Below are 14,139 nucleotides of genomic sequence, written 5' to 3'. Positions count from 1 at the left end.
CTTCTTTCCTGTTGGAGGACAACCTGCCTGAAGACATATAGGATCACTGGGCCACTGAGTCACAGCACCCAGGGCCCAAAGAGTCATCTGGAATCTGTCTTCCAGAGAGCTGGCGGGAGGGATTGGTCTGTTGTGTCTTGGTTCCCACTTTACTTCCTCATTAAACATTTTTTTTTGTGCAAAAGTATGAGAGTGAAAGAGTGTGCAAATAGATTAGTTCGTTGTCATTATAAGGTTACAGCATTTTCTGTGACCGACATCTGTTCGTATAAATCCACAAGATCCCCTGTGATCCTCTAGAATAAAAACACCTGAACAGCTCTTTTTTTTTTTTCTTTAAAGACCCTCTGTGTTTTCCTTCTTTGGAACGTTTTAGAAATTAATACTCTATTATGTCTTCATAATGCCCTTCCTGTGAAGGCCCGAACTGCAGACCTGCAGTATCACAATGTCAAGTCAAATTATTCTCAGCAGGGAGATAACCTCTATCTGTGGTTGAGTCCCTTGCTAAGGTGCAGACTGGCTACAGCCAAGGTGGTTTGGGGGAATATGCGCTTTGTTGGGTTCATTTTATGTGTACAGTCTAGCTCATTAAGAATGGTATCTCTCACAACTAAAATCAGCTGCTTGAGTTGAGCCTGGCAGAGGTATTGTTTACTTTTTATTTCCAAAGATAATTTCTTTTTAATTACTCTTTTAATAAGTGGGGGAAATCTCAGTTAAAATAGCAACTGGGAATTCAAGTTAAGATCTGCAGTTGGGAGATGGCAGCGTTGGTACAATGTACCACCTTTCCATCCGCTTGTGCTGTGGAAAGATGTTGACAGAATTGTTCAGAAATTACAAGGGGGGTGCAGAATTACTCCTTTGATTACAATCTGTTTTCTCACACTGTATATGAAGTGGGCAATGCGCAAGGGGAGGGCGGAGAGTGTGTAGGAAAGAAATTTAATCAGCTTTGTTTTTCAGGAGGCTGATGTTTTAAAGAAGGGTTTTGGGCCAGGAGATGAGATAGGGGAGGAAGGTGGTGGCTCTGTGGAAGGAAGGACGTTTGAGTCTCTGGGGACAGTAGAGAATTGGGGATGGGGTTGTGGGGGTAGTTAGAAAGCATGCTCTCAGGTCACCAGACCGCCACTTAAAAATAATCTTCAAATAGGTACAACTAATAATTGAGCACTTACTGTGTGATGATGTGCCAAGGGCATGAGTATTATCTTATTACATCTTCACAACACAACACATCTGAAAAGTGGTTGCTTTTATTGTTCCCGATGTACAGACCCGGAAAGGGAGGGCAGAGAAGGAAGTAATTTCTACACAATCCTACAGCCTGTAGGAAGTAAAGCCAAAATTTAGACTTAGTCCACTTCAAAGCCCTCACTCATGGATCAATAGCTTGAATTATTTGAATAGCTTTTTAATTAGTCTCTCTTTTCATCTGTATCCTACCAATCCGTCTGCTAATATTAACAATGCTTTCTGGGCACTTTATGTGTGTAATCCATTCCTCAGCAGCAGCTTGTAAGGTAGCTTCTGTTACTGTGTACATTCTCTAGGTGGGGGAGCTAAGCCCCACGGAGGTGGGATAATTTACCCAAAATCAGAGACTCAGTAATGTGTTCAGGTCCTATGATGCCAGAATCGGAGCTCCTTATCACCCCCTGCGCCGCCTTCTACACCTCAAGGCTGGTCGCATCGTTTCTGCTTTACTCTGTCGAAACTTAATGCCTTCGCTGCGCAGTGGCCAGATCCACAGTGAGGATCAACGGCTCCTGCCCTCCTGGAGTTGTCTGACTAGTGAGAGAGGCAGGCAGCAAACAAAAAACAAAACAAAAACTGAAATAGCAATTAAATGTTGTGAAACTTCCTTAAGTTAACAAAAACTTACGGTAGTATGTAATTATCGAGTCATATATCGCGTCTGCCCTCTCGAAGATGCATGTTCACATACTGGATGCTCAGAGAAGTCCATCAGGAAAAGAATGTGTTTACCTTTATTAGCCTAATTTCCCCCAAATGTGTATGACCTCCAAACATTGTTTTCTCTTGATACTACCTTTTGATTCAATGGAAATCAACTTTGCGAATGCAGAAATAGAGTGCCTGATGAGTCAGAAGAGCCCAGGGGTCGCGGTGGTCAGGCAAGACTTCATTGGAAACGGGTCCTGGAAAGTCGATGCAATTTGGCTGGATGGGGGAACATTTTGGAAAGTGACTAATATAGCAGCCAGGACTCTTTTTTTTTTTTTTTAAAGTAGACTCCATACCCAGCATGGAGGCCAGTGTGGGGCTTGAACTCACAACCCTGAGATCAAGACCTGAGCTAAAATCAAGAGTTGTTTGGACATTTAACCAACTGAACCACCCATGTGCCCCCGGGACTCAATATTTTTATTGAGTAAGTGAACACTAAGGCCTAGCTGTAAATGGAAGTTTAGTGTTGGCAGTGAGGCTTAGAAGGAGCTGTATGGGTAGGACCTCCTTTCTTCAGCTGCATCAGTGGTTGTTAATGGGCGTGACATGAGGCAGTGGTAGATTACAAACTTCTTTTGAGCTGAATTATAGCAGGTGGTTGGAGGGGAAATTGGAAGTGTGAAGACCATGGCTATTGTAGTTGTCTGTGTAAGGTGATGCAGGCTTGGACAAGCTTAACGGTAGGATCCAACTGAAAAGGTGTTAAAAAGAATCAGCAGGACAAAACGATGCAGAATGACTGGTGTGGACTTTTGGAAGCAGTGAGTTCTAGAAGGAAGACTTGTAGTGCTTGCTGCTCTTTCTGGAAGTTCTAGAGAGGCTTTAAGTAAATAAAAAGCTAATGTTAAAATAGTTGGTAAAATATATAGAGTGCATACTTTTAGAATGCTGATTGGGGAAAGATGACACATACGATAGCAGTGTTAGGAGAGTTTATTGTTTGAGGTTCTGGGATAGAGATTTGACTCACAGCATAAATCCCAGTATGTAATGAGCCATGTAATAATAGGGTTCTGCTGTTAATTATGGTGAATACTGTCAACAAAATCGAATTTTCTTAGTACCATACCCAAAAAATACCTTAACTCAGACTTTATATAACAGTACTAGATGTGTTGTGAACTTTATGGTTATGGAATATTGACAGAAAAGAGAGAAAACAAATCTTCAGTATTTCCAGGAAATATAAAATCAGATTATGACCTAACAGATTATAACATAACAGATCAGATTATAACATAAACAGCAGTGTTAGTTAGGCTGTGTTGAAGTTACTAGAACTTTTTAAAGGTGAGATAAATGTAATAGTATCCTTAAACCTAAGTGATCATAGATTCTTTTTTTTTAACAAAGAAAACAAAACAATAAAATGGACCTTTTTTTACTCTTAGAGAGTGCGGTGGGGAAGCTTTTTGGGGGGGCTTTAAAACAGACAAGAATATTATTTATTTACTATAGTCAGATGATGAGTAAGAATCTTAGCCACAGTTGCAGTTTTGTATATATTATGGTTTTGTATTTAATTGACGAGCATGAATCATTCAACCTGTTCATTTCAGACTTAGAACCCTAGCAAAGCTCTTTACAGATTCTTGCTTTGCAAAGAAACCTTCATTATCATCATCATTTCTCTTTTAGGTTTTGAGTTACTTGGTAGCAAGGATAACAACATGTCCATCTTTATAATATCTACAGTATTTTATGGACACTAACATCAACGTTTTCAGTTTTGGTTTGAGTCATCTATTTCTTCAGAGATGTTTCCACAGATGAGAGTAGGGGGAGAGAAGAGGCTAAGAAATGAACACTTTCCTTCTGGTTTTAGTCTTTTTAGGATAGTGACCGACTGACCGTATTTTCAGCTTGTCCGCCCAGCCTGTGGGGACGCTTCTGCAGGTGTGAGGCCATCTCCACAGTCCTCAGTGGTGCCCTTGCACTATTTTTTCTGTGGGCACTCAGAGCAGTGGGCTCTTCCCTCTCCCTGAGGCCCTTGGCTCTGCCAGGAAGTGCCTCCAGCCAAGTTATGAAGAAATAATGTGACATTTCTTATGGACATTAGAAATTTGGTATGATAGATTACAAAATAATTCCCGGTTTGCCATTTATGGATCTGGTAATTATCTTCAGGTACTAGCCCAGTGGAAGAATGAGTATTATAACTAATGGAATCGTTCTGGCCAACCCAGAATGTTTGGTTAGTATATATTAAACGTATCATTTTATTCTCTCTCAGGGGGACTCTGGAAATCAGATTTTAAAAGGATGTTGTCAGAATTCTTTTTCTTGAAATCAGTTTGTTGATTCCTAATTTAAATATTCCTTTGGCAAAATTATTAGATGTGGTTATTTAATTAGCTTGCATACTTGCCTATTTATTTTTCTTTCCTTTTTTAAGATTTTATTTATTTATTTGAGAGAGAGTGAGCATGGGGGGGGGCAGGGAGGAGAAGCAGGCTCCCTTGCTCAGCAGGGAGCCTGACATGGGGCTCGATCCCAGGAACCTGGTATCATGACTTGAGTGGAAGGCAGACATTTAACCAGCTGAGCCACCCCGGTGCTCCTCTATCTTTCGATAGCAGAATTTTGATTATGTAGTTCCGATGGCCTAAGAAAGTGGGTTTTTTGGGGCACCTGGGTGGCTCAGTTGTTTAAGCGTCTGCTCAGGTCATGATCCAGGAGTCCCCGGATTGAGCCCTGCATCAGGTTCCCTGTTCAGCAGGGAGTCTGCTTCTCCCTCTGTGCCTCACCCCACTCATGCTCTCTCCCTCTCTCTTGTTCAAATGAATAAGATATTTTTAGAAAATGGGTTTTTCTCTTTGTGATATTCTAACTAAATCTCGAATTTGCGGACATCAATTTCAGAATTCAGCCTTTAGGATCACTCAGAAGTTTTTCATATCTTTCATTTGTTTTTCTCATAACCTTTTCCCCATTTTTTCATTTGCTCTTTTAATTTTTTCATTTTATTTTACATTTTCTGTTCTCAAACTGCATTTCGGAAATGATAGTAAGGCCTGGTTTTGGGCAATAGGGTGAACAGTCTGCTTTCTTTCATTTCAGTGCAATGTGGTGTTGCTAAGCCTGTTTGCTCTGAAGATATGAATTCACAGCTGGAGAAAGCATTCCAAATTTCATAATAGCTATAGTTTTTAAATATATATAATTTCATTTTTTAAGAGATTTATTTATTTTAGAGAGAGAGAGTGTGCACTCGCATTCATAAGTTGGGGGAGAGGCAGAGGGAGCGAGCCTTCAAGCAGGCTCCCCAGAGTGACATGGGGCTTGATGCCACAACCCATGAGATCACGACCTGAGCTGAAAGCAAGAGTCAGATGTTCAACCGATTGAGCCACCCAGGTGCCCCAATAGCTATAGTTATTTTGAATGCTAATCATGTGCCACGTATAGAAAGCCCAATATAATTTCATTTATTCTCATCAACAGATGAGAAATCGAGGTACAAGAGAGGTCAGGACTACCTGATTAACAGTGACCATGCTCCTGCCTGTTCTGTTGTTTCATTTCATTCAGGTAGACAGAGTGATTTTCATTATTTTTAAAGATCTAAGAGTTCTTTGGGACCCCAAATCTGAAGTGTGACGTCTGATCTATTTTAATAAAACAATTTTATTAAGCGTCACATAAATAAACTGTGTCTGATGGGTTCATAGCCTTAAATAGAATCATTTTGGGCTCTGAAAGTATATTAAGAGAAAACTAATGTTGATGTGTTTATAAGAATCGTTGTTTATATTTGAGAAACCTGATGGTGAATTTTTTTTCTCTCTCATTTCTAACTTGGGCATCTAGAATGCAGCTAGGCAAGGAGTGTGTCTGTAAGACAAACAGAGATCTCATGGATTATTTTTTTTCTGCCATAGCAGCAGGTTTTTCCTGAAGCATTATTTGAAAATTAACATTTCTGAAAATTTTAAGCCTATTTAAAGGGATTCTAGTTTTGATCCAAATTATTAAAAGTGGGAAGACATTTCTATAAAACTCTGTGTCACCTTGAAACTAGAATGCTTTAGTTAATGGGGTAAGCTGGAAGTAAGCTGCCTTTGATACAGAAGAGCCCCATACAGATGGGCGATAACTGTCTTTCTTCAGTCTAATTCACCCATTTCCTATTCAATCTCAAATCTCAGTTGGAAAGCAATTTCCCTCACTTGACCCATTTTTCTTCAGCATTATATCTTTCTTCTGCTTCTTCAACAAAAAAATTTTGAAGGAATGGAGTGTTGTAAACCCTTGCAGACTTACATGGTTAAGAAGAGTCAGACACTCGCTTTGGAACACGCATGTTATCTTTTGTTTTGTCATGGGGCTGTCTGGTTGGAGGGATAACAATTTTGCTGCTTTTTTTTTTTTTTTTTTTTAACTTCTAAGTGGTTTACTTGCCAAATAGTTGGAAAGGATTATTGGTTTGAGAAAAAGCACCAAATCAATACAGCTTTTATTGCGTCTTTAAAATATCACAAATAAGTCTGAAAAATCATCTGGCATCTTGCTGTTTCTGTACCTGGACACCTTAGGTCTTATTCATCAGCCTGCTGAACTGTTCCTTTTTCAGAAAAATAGATAATATCCAAAATTTTTCTGATACCCTTGTTTCTAACTGTTGTGGCTTGCTGAATTGAAGCGGCTGAGTTTGATACAAATTCACTGCCGTTTCCTTCAAGAATTAACTCATCTTTCTGGGCACCTGGGTGGCTCAGTCAGGTTAAGTGTCCAACTCTTGATTTCAGCTCGGGTCATGATCTCAGGGTCATGGGGTCGAGCCCCACACCAGACTCTGTGCTCAGCAGGGAGTCTGCTCGAGAGCCTCCCTCTCCCCTCTTCCTTTCTCCCTCCACCCAACGTTCGCTCACTCTCTCTCTCTCTCTTTCAAAATCAATAAATCTTTTAAAAAAAAATTAACTCATCTTTCTGGGATTGAGATACTGAACACGCAACACTTGAACTCTCCTGAGCCCTACAGATGTATTTTTCATCCAAGAAATTTTGGATTTCAAGAAGAGAACCATTCTCCTGAATAACAGTGTTGATGGGAAAGTGAGCATACATGGACCTCATCTGGTAACAGAAACCCAGTGTAACACCTGGATCATATTCTGTACATGACTACAGGTAGTGCAGAGCACAGTGGCCAGTTCTTTTCTCTTTCCTCCCACTTGTCAACTCAGAGCCTCTTCTTCCTTCCAAGGAGACTGAGTTCTACATTGATGTGATTGAAGTCCCTCTGCAGAATTTCTCTGGGGCCCTTCACTGTAACAGTGCATGCAGCCCTTCAGAGTGATGTTGACATTTTCTAGAATGTTGACGGTTGATTACTGAGAATGGTCTTCATACTCAGTAGATGTGGCAAAGAGCAACAATTTTGCTTCTTTGATTTCACAGTTTTCAGAAGAGATGTATGTTAAATGACCTATATTGGTAGAAAGGCATATGGGTAGAAGAAAAAAATAGGTGTATGGGGATAAGGATCTTGTTTTAGTAACATGGACAATTTAAGGATGTTATCATTTTAGTAAACATAGACAGTAAGCCTGACATCGATATATATGTGTCGTAAAATATCTATTTATGTGGCGGTCTGGTCTCTTAATACCATTATCTTATCTTTATCACCTGCATTAGTCACAGGTATGACATGTTATCATGTGATAACATTTATTTCACATCCATGGCTTATAGAGTGCTTAAACTGGCTCCGTCTCTGCTAGTTCAAATTATAAATGTCCTAACGTACCTAACTTAACAAGAATCTCCTTCATGAAACTGTCTCTGACTTCACTCATGGAAACTTTCTCCTCTTTATTGACATTCACACCTTTGGTAATTCAGTCCTTTGACTTTAAATACCACACATGCCCCAAAGATTTCTAAATTTTATATCACCAGCCTGGACTGCTCCCCATACTCAGTGTTTGTATACCCAGTTGCCTTGCCACATCTTTACATGACTGTTGCATGAGAATCCCCACCTCAGATGTCCAGGACTGAAATCCTGTTCTCACCCCTACATCCACTGAACTTGTGCTCCTCCCTTTCTCCAACAGCACTTTCCTCCTTTAATTGCTCCAGTCAAAAATTTTGGAATCCCCCTTGACTCCCCTCTTTGGCTCCATATACAGTCCATAAGAAATTAAACAAGAGATTTCCGAGTAACTGTGGGTCAAAGAAGAGATCACAAGGAAAAGTCAGAACATATTTTGAACTGAATTAAAAATAGAAAACACAACATATTAAAATTCATGTGGTGCAGCCAAACTGTACTAAGAGGGAAATTTATAGCTTTAAATGTCTATATTAGAAAAGGAGAAAGATATCAAATCGAAAATTAAGCTTTCACCTTCTGACTCCAGAGATTGAAAAACAAACTAAAAAAAAAAGTAAAAGGAAGGAAGTAAAGATCAGAGTGGAAATCAATAGAATAAATACAGAAAAATAGTGAAGATCAATAAAACCAAAAGCTGGTTAGTTGGAAAGATCAACAAAATTGACAAATCTGTGGCTAGATTGACTGAGAAAAACAGAGAAGATACAGATTACTAAAATCAAGAATAAAAGTGGGGACATGAGTATTGATCTTACAGAAATGAAATAGGTACTATGAATAACGTTATGCTAATAAGACAGCTTAGGTGAAATGACAACAGTCCTAGAAATGGACAGAGTCCACCAAAACCGATTTAAAAAGAATGAAAATTCTGAATGGGCATATACCAAATAAAGACATTAGTAATTGCAAATCTTTTTAAAAGTAAGCTCTACACCCAGCGTGGGGCTAGAACTCAAGACCCTGAGATCAAGAGTCACATGTTCTACCAACTGAGCCAGCCAGGCGCCCCAGTAATTACAAATCTTGCCACAAAGAAAAGTCCAGGTCATCTTGGCTTCACTGGTAAATTCTGTCAAACATAAGGAACTAATACGAAACCTTCACAAGCATTTCCAGAAAATAAAGGAGGAGGAAATGCTTCCTGATTCTTTGAGGCCAGTATTGCCATGGTACCAAAGCCAAAGATCACAAAAAAATAAAACTACAGCCAGATATCTTTCATGAATGTAAACACAAAAATCTTCAGCCAAATATTAGGAAGCCGAGTCTAGAAACATATAAAAATGATTATGACCAGGGGCATCTGGGTGGCTCAATCATTTGACCATCTGACTCTTGATGTCAGCTCAGGTCTTGATCTCAGGGTCATGAGTTCAAGCCCCACATTGGGCTTCACGCTGGATGTGGAGCCTACTTCAAAAAAAAAAAAGTATACTATAAAGCTAAAGCAATTAGGACAGTTTGGTGTCGGCAGATAGACCTATATATTGACAAATGTTCAGAAATAAACCTTTACATTTATGGTGAACTGATTTTTGACACAGTGCAAGGCATTTCAATGGGGAAAAGCTAGTCTTTTCTTAAAGATTTTAAAGTATCTCTACACCCATTGTGGAGCCTGAACTCACGACCCTGAGATCAAGAGTCACACATTCCACCAACTGAGCCAGCCGGGTGCCCCAAGATAATCTGTCTGACTCTTTCTTTCTTCTTTTCTTTTCTTTCTTTCTTTCTTTCTTTCTTTCTTTCTTTCTTTCTTTCTCTTTTTCTTTCTTCCTTCCTTCCTTCCTTCCTTCCTTCCTTCCTTCCTTCCTTCCTTCCTTATCTATCAGAGAGAGAGCGTGTGCACGAGTTGGGGGGGTGGGAGGGTGGAGGGAGAGAGAGAAGCAAGTTCCCCACTGAGCAGGGAGCCGGACGCAGGGCTCAGTCCAGGACCCTGGGATCATCATGACTTGAGCCAGAGGCAGATGCTTAAACAACTGAGCCACCCAGGCACCCCACAAGATAGTCTTTTCAATAAACGTTCAGGGAAAGTTGGAAATTCATATGCCAAAAAGAAAAAAAAAGGTGATTTAGATCTTTATCTCACATCATACACAAAAATAAATTCAAAATGGATCATAGACTTAAATGTAAGAACTAAAACTATGCAACTGTTAAAAAAAAAAAGGGTAAGAGAAAATCCTCATGACCTTTGGTTAGACAGAGTTCATAGATACACCAAAAGCATGAGCCATAAAAGACTTGATAAATGGGACTTCATCAAAATTAAAAATCTTGTACTTCAAAAGACACCATTAGGAACATGAAAAGACAGTCCACAGACTGGAAGAAACTATTTGCAAATCATATAGCTTATAAAGGACTTGTATTCAGAATACATACAAAGAACAACTCTCACAAGTCAGTAATAAGACAAAGTATCAAATTAAAAAATGGGCAAAGGATTTCAGTAGACATTTCACCAAAGAAGATACACAAATTGCTAATAAGTGTGCAAGATGCTCAACATGGTTAGTCATTCAGGAAATGAAAATTAAAACCAGAGATAATCATTATATATGCACTAGGATGGCTACAGTTGAAAGGGCAAGTGACAAGAATGTGGAGAAATGGTAAACTTAAGGCGTTGCTGGTGGGAATTGCTTGGTATTAGGTGCTTTGGATATCAGTTTGGCAGTTTCTTAAAAAGTTAAACATAAATTTACTATGTTAAACGTAAATTTATATGACCTAGCAGTTCCTCTCCTGTGTATCTACACAGTACAGATAAAGCAGTGCAGATAAAACCATCTCTTCACACAAAAATATGACCATGAATGTTACTCATAAGGGCCAGTTAAGTGGAAACGATCCGAGACCATCAGCTGGTAAATAGATATTGGAAATGCAGATAGCCATACGATGGAATATTATTCAGCAATAAAAAGAATGAGGTTCTGATACATATCCTATAGTGTGGATGAATCTCAGTACCATCATTCCAAGTAAAAATAGCCATATTTCATTTTATGATATTTCCACAAAGGGCAAAACTACAGGGTCTAAAAGTATGAGCTAAGAATGAGAATGAGGATTGAGGGGCACCTGGGTGGCGCAGTCGTTAAGCGTCTGCCTTCGGCTCAGGGCGTGATCCCGGCGTTCTGGGATCGAACCCCACATCGGGCTCCTCCACTGGGAGCCTGCTTCTTCCTCTCCCACTCCCCCTGCTTGTGTTCCCTCTCTCGCTGGCTGTCTCTGTCAAATAAATAAATAAAATCTTTAAAAAAATAAAAGGAGAATGAGGATTGACTGCAGTTTGGATCTTGGTGGGTAATGGAAATGGTCAAAACCTGGATCATGGTTCTTATGGCTATACAACTCCGTAAATGTACTGACTTCTTAGAGGAGAAAAAGCTGCCCTTTTATCTGAAGGCTTTGGTGTGTATCAAATGTGCGTACATACTGCAGACACTCTTGTATTTTTTATTAAAAATGCGAGGATTGGTTTTTGTGGTTTTGTTTTTCTTAGTTTTATTTGCGATTTATATTACCATTGCTATTTTATGTTCTCTATAGTCAAGGTGGTAATGGGTTAGGAACAACAATATAATTAACCAGCATTATGTTTTGTGTGCCCGCTGTGTTTTCAAGAATAAGTCTTACTTAATTTAAATTATTTAGAATTCACAGATCTTTGGGGTTTATAGAGGAGAAAACTGAAATCCAAAGAGGGGGTGCGACTTGCCTAAGATCAGACAGTCCTGGGTTCAAACTCAAGTCTTTTTTTTTTTTTTTAAAGATTTTATTTATTTATTTGACAGAGATAGAGACAGCCAGCGAGAGAGGGAACACAAGCAGGGGGAGTGAGAGAGGAAGAAGCAGGCTCACAGCAGAGGAGCCCGATGCGGGGCTCGATCCCGTAACGCCGGGATCACGCCCTGAGCCGAAGGCAGACGCTTAACCGCTGTGCCACCCAGGCGCCCCTCAAACTCAAGTCTTGGAGAAAACTAGTTTTATGCCTTTTGGCATAGATAAAAGAGCAAATGGAAAGATGATTATAAAACAGGTCAGTGAGCAAACATTTTAAAAATTAATCTTGCCAGTAATCAAAGAAAAGCAAATTAAAGAAACCACATTCAGAGGGAACATACTAAGGTGGCGGTATTTAAATATAATCTTAAGGAGGATGAGAAAAATTCTTCCACTCATGCTGCTAGTTAAGAATGTGGCCGTGAAAATAGTAATGTAAGTCAAAAGACTGAATTAAATTACATTGTTGCCCATGAGTGTATCTGTTGAGATTCCGTTTTGAAGTATGTTAGTGGGAGTGGGATGAGGAGCAAAATGAGAAACTGAGTGACCACCAAAAAGACAACAGTAGAAGGAATGGGGATGCCTTCCTTATAATTTTGCCTATAAAGGAGGCTACACACAGCACTTTTTTGTTAAGATTTTATCTATCTATCTATCTATCTATCTATCTATCTATCTATTTATCTATCAGAGGGGGAGAGAGAGAGAGAGCACAAGCAGGTATAGTGGCAGCAGCAGAGGAAGAAGCGGGTTCCCCACTGAGCAAGGAGCCTAATGCCGGACTGGATCCCAGGACCCCGGGATCATGACCCCAGCCGAAGGCAGATGCTTAACCGATTGAGCCCAGGTGTCCCAGCCCCCCCCCCCTTTTTAAAGATTTTATATATTTGAGAGAGAGCAAGCATGAGTGGGGTGAGGCACAGAGGGAGAAGCAGACTCCCTGCTGAGCAGGGAGCCTGACTCGGGGCTCGATTCCAGGACTCAAGGGAGCCGGAGGCAGATGCCCAACCAACCGAGCCACCCAGGTGTCCCACACACAGCAGTTTTAAAAAATATTTGTCATTCTTGTAGAAAGGTAATTATCTCCGAAGTATTATTTAATCAAATCTTTCCTTTTAAAGGTAAGATATGTTCTTTTTGAAAATACAGAAAAGCATTGTATTTGAAAATAGAGAAAAGCATTGTGTATTAAGACTTAATACACAAGTAAAGTTTCAACACAGAAGCGGGAATCAGCGTATGGTTGCTATCTTTTAGTCTTGCCACATAAGACAATAAAATAAAAACCACCACCATCCACTCTTATCATTATAAAAGAAAAGACATTCCCATGTAAAGAAGTACAAAGGGCATCATCGTAGAGGAGAGTCCTATAGCTTGAGTGAATATAACTTTATGAAAAGTTTACCTGACATCATCCCCTCTTTTCTCATTCTGTGGAGTCATCTTGAGTGTGTGTGTGTGTGTGTGTGTGCAAGTGACAAGAGTATACATATATCAAAATTTGTTGAATGGTATACTTTAAAGATGTGCAGTTTATTATTCTCATTAACTGATAACCAGTATTTGGCACTGCTGGTGTTCGTGTGGTCTTGGGAATTGTCTAGCCAATTCTGAGCTAGGTTTCTAGGAATGCCACTTCTAAGCTGGGTAGCTTTGGGTTTATTTTTAAATTTCTCTGAGCCTTTGTTTTCTCATCTGGAAGATGTGAATAATAATGCCTACTACGGGGTTATTGTATGGATTAAATGAGATAGTGCATACATTTGACACCTTGTAGGTACACGTTATCTTCTCTATGTTCAGCTTGCAAAGTCTGTTACTCACTGTCACACATTTGTACTGTCATTATCTATTTGTGTGTGTATTACTGTAATTTCAGAGGAGTGATTCAAGTGTAGAGAGTGGTATTATTTTAAACCTACCATAGACATGACCATAGCAATCACTTTGGTATGATATGTAAGGTGTGTGGGGCAGGGAGATTGTTTTGCTCTGAAAACTCCAGATATGCTGGCATATAAAATTATTGTGTGAGTAAAGACCTGGGATAGAGATTGAATTTGTATTCTGTATAGATTATTAGGATTTGTTCTTGTGATGATCATATTGTCAGTTTAATTTACTGTATTTCACACAAGCCCCAATCAGGGTTCCAGAAATGCTTATAAATAGGTCTCCTGTGGCATTTAATTATCATAACGTGTAAAGCTTTATTCAGTAAGATCAGATACTTAAATATACAGTCACTTAGTCACTTACATATAAAGCGTGGTTTTCCTCTTCATGTTAAATCTATGTTAAAGAGAAAAAAATAGAATGTTTAACATGTTGCTGCTTGGCATACAGATTGTATGAATTATTAGATGACAGGTGATTCTGGTTGTTATCTATCTTATGGTGCTTAGACCTTCCAATTTTATAATAATTATATATATACAAGTTTTCTTCTATTAGATTATAAACTCCTTAAAGGCAAGATTCATGTTTAATTTTTTTTCATCTTTTATAAAACTTAGCTCATT

The 14,139-nt window shown here is 39.3% G+C and overlaps 1 protein-coding gene and 1 pseudogene across 1 annotated transcript in view; one reads left to right on the top strand and one right to left on the bottom strand.

Moving 5' to 3' along the window:
* TNRC6C (trinucleotide repeat containing adaptor 6C) overlaps window positions 1–14,139 on the top strand; it is a 152,714-nt gene that overhangs the window by 4,649 nt on the left and 133,926 nt on the right. The window lies entirely within an intron of this gene.
* On the bottom strand, window positions 6,513–7,444 carry LOC113244578 (60S ribosomal protein L9-like; annotated as a pseudogene).

This window comes from Ursus arctos, unplaced genomic scaffold (genome assembly GCF_023065955.2).
Source record: "Ursus arctos isolate Adak ecotype North America unplaced genomic scaffold, UrsArc2.0 scaffold_24, whole genome shotgun sequence".
NCBI classification, from domain to species: domain Eukaryota; kingdom Metazoa; phylum Chordata; class Mammalia; order Carnivora; family Ursidae; genus Ursus; species Ursus arctos.
This window is presented reverse-complemented; position numbering and strand designations above follow the sequence as displayed.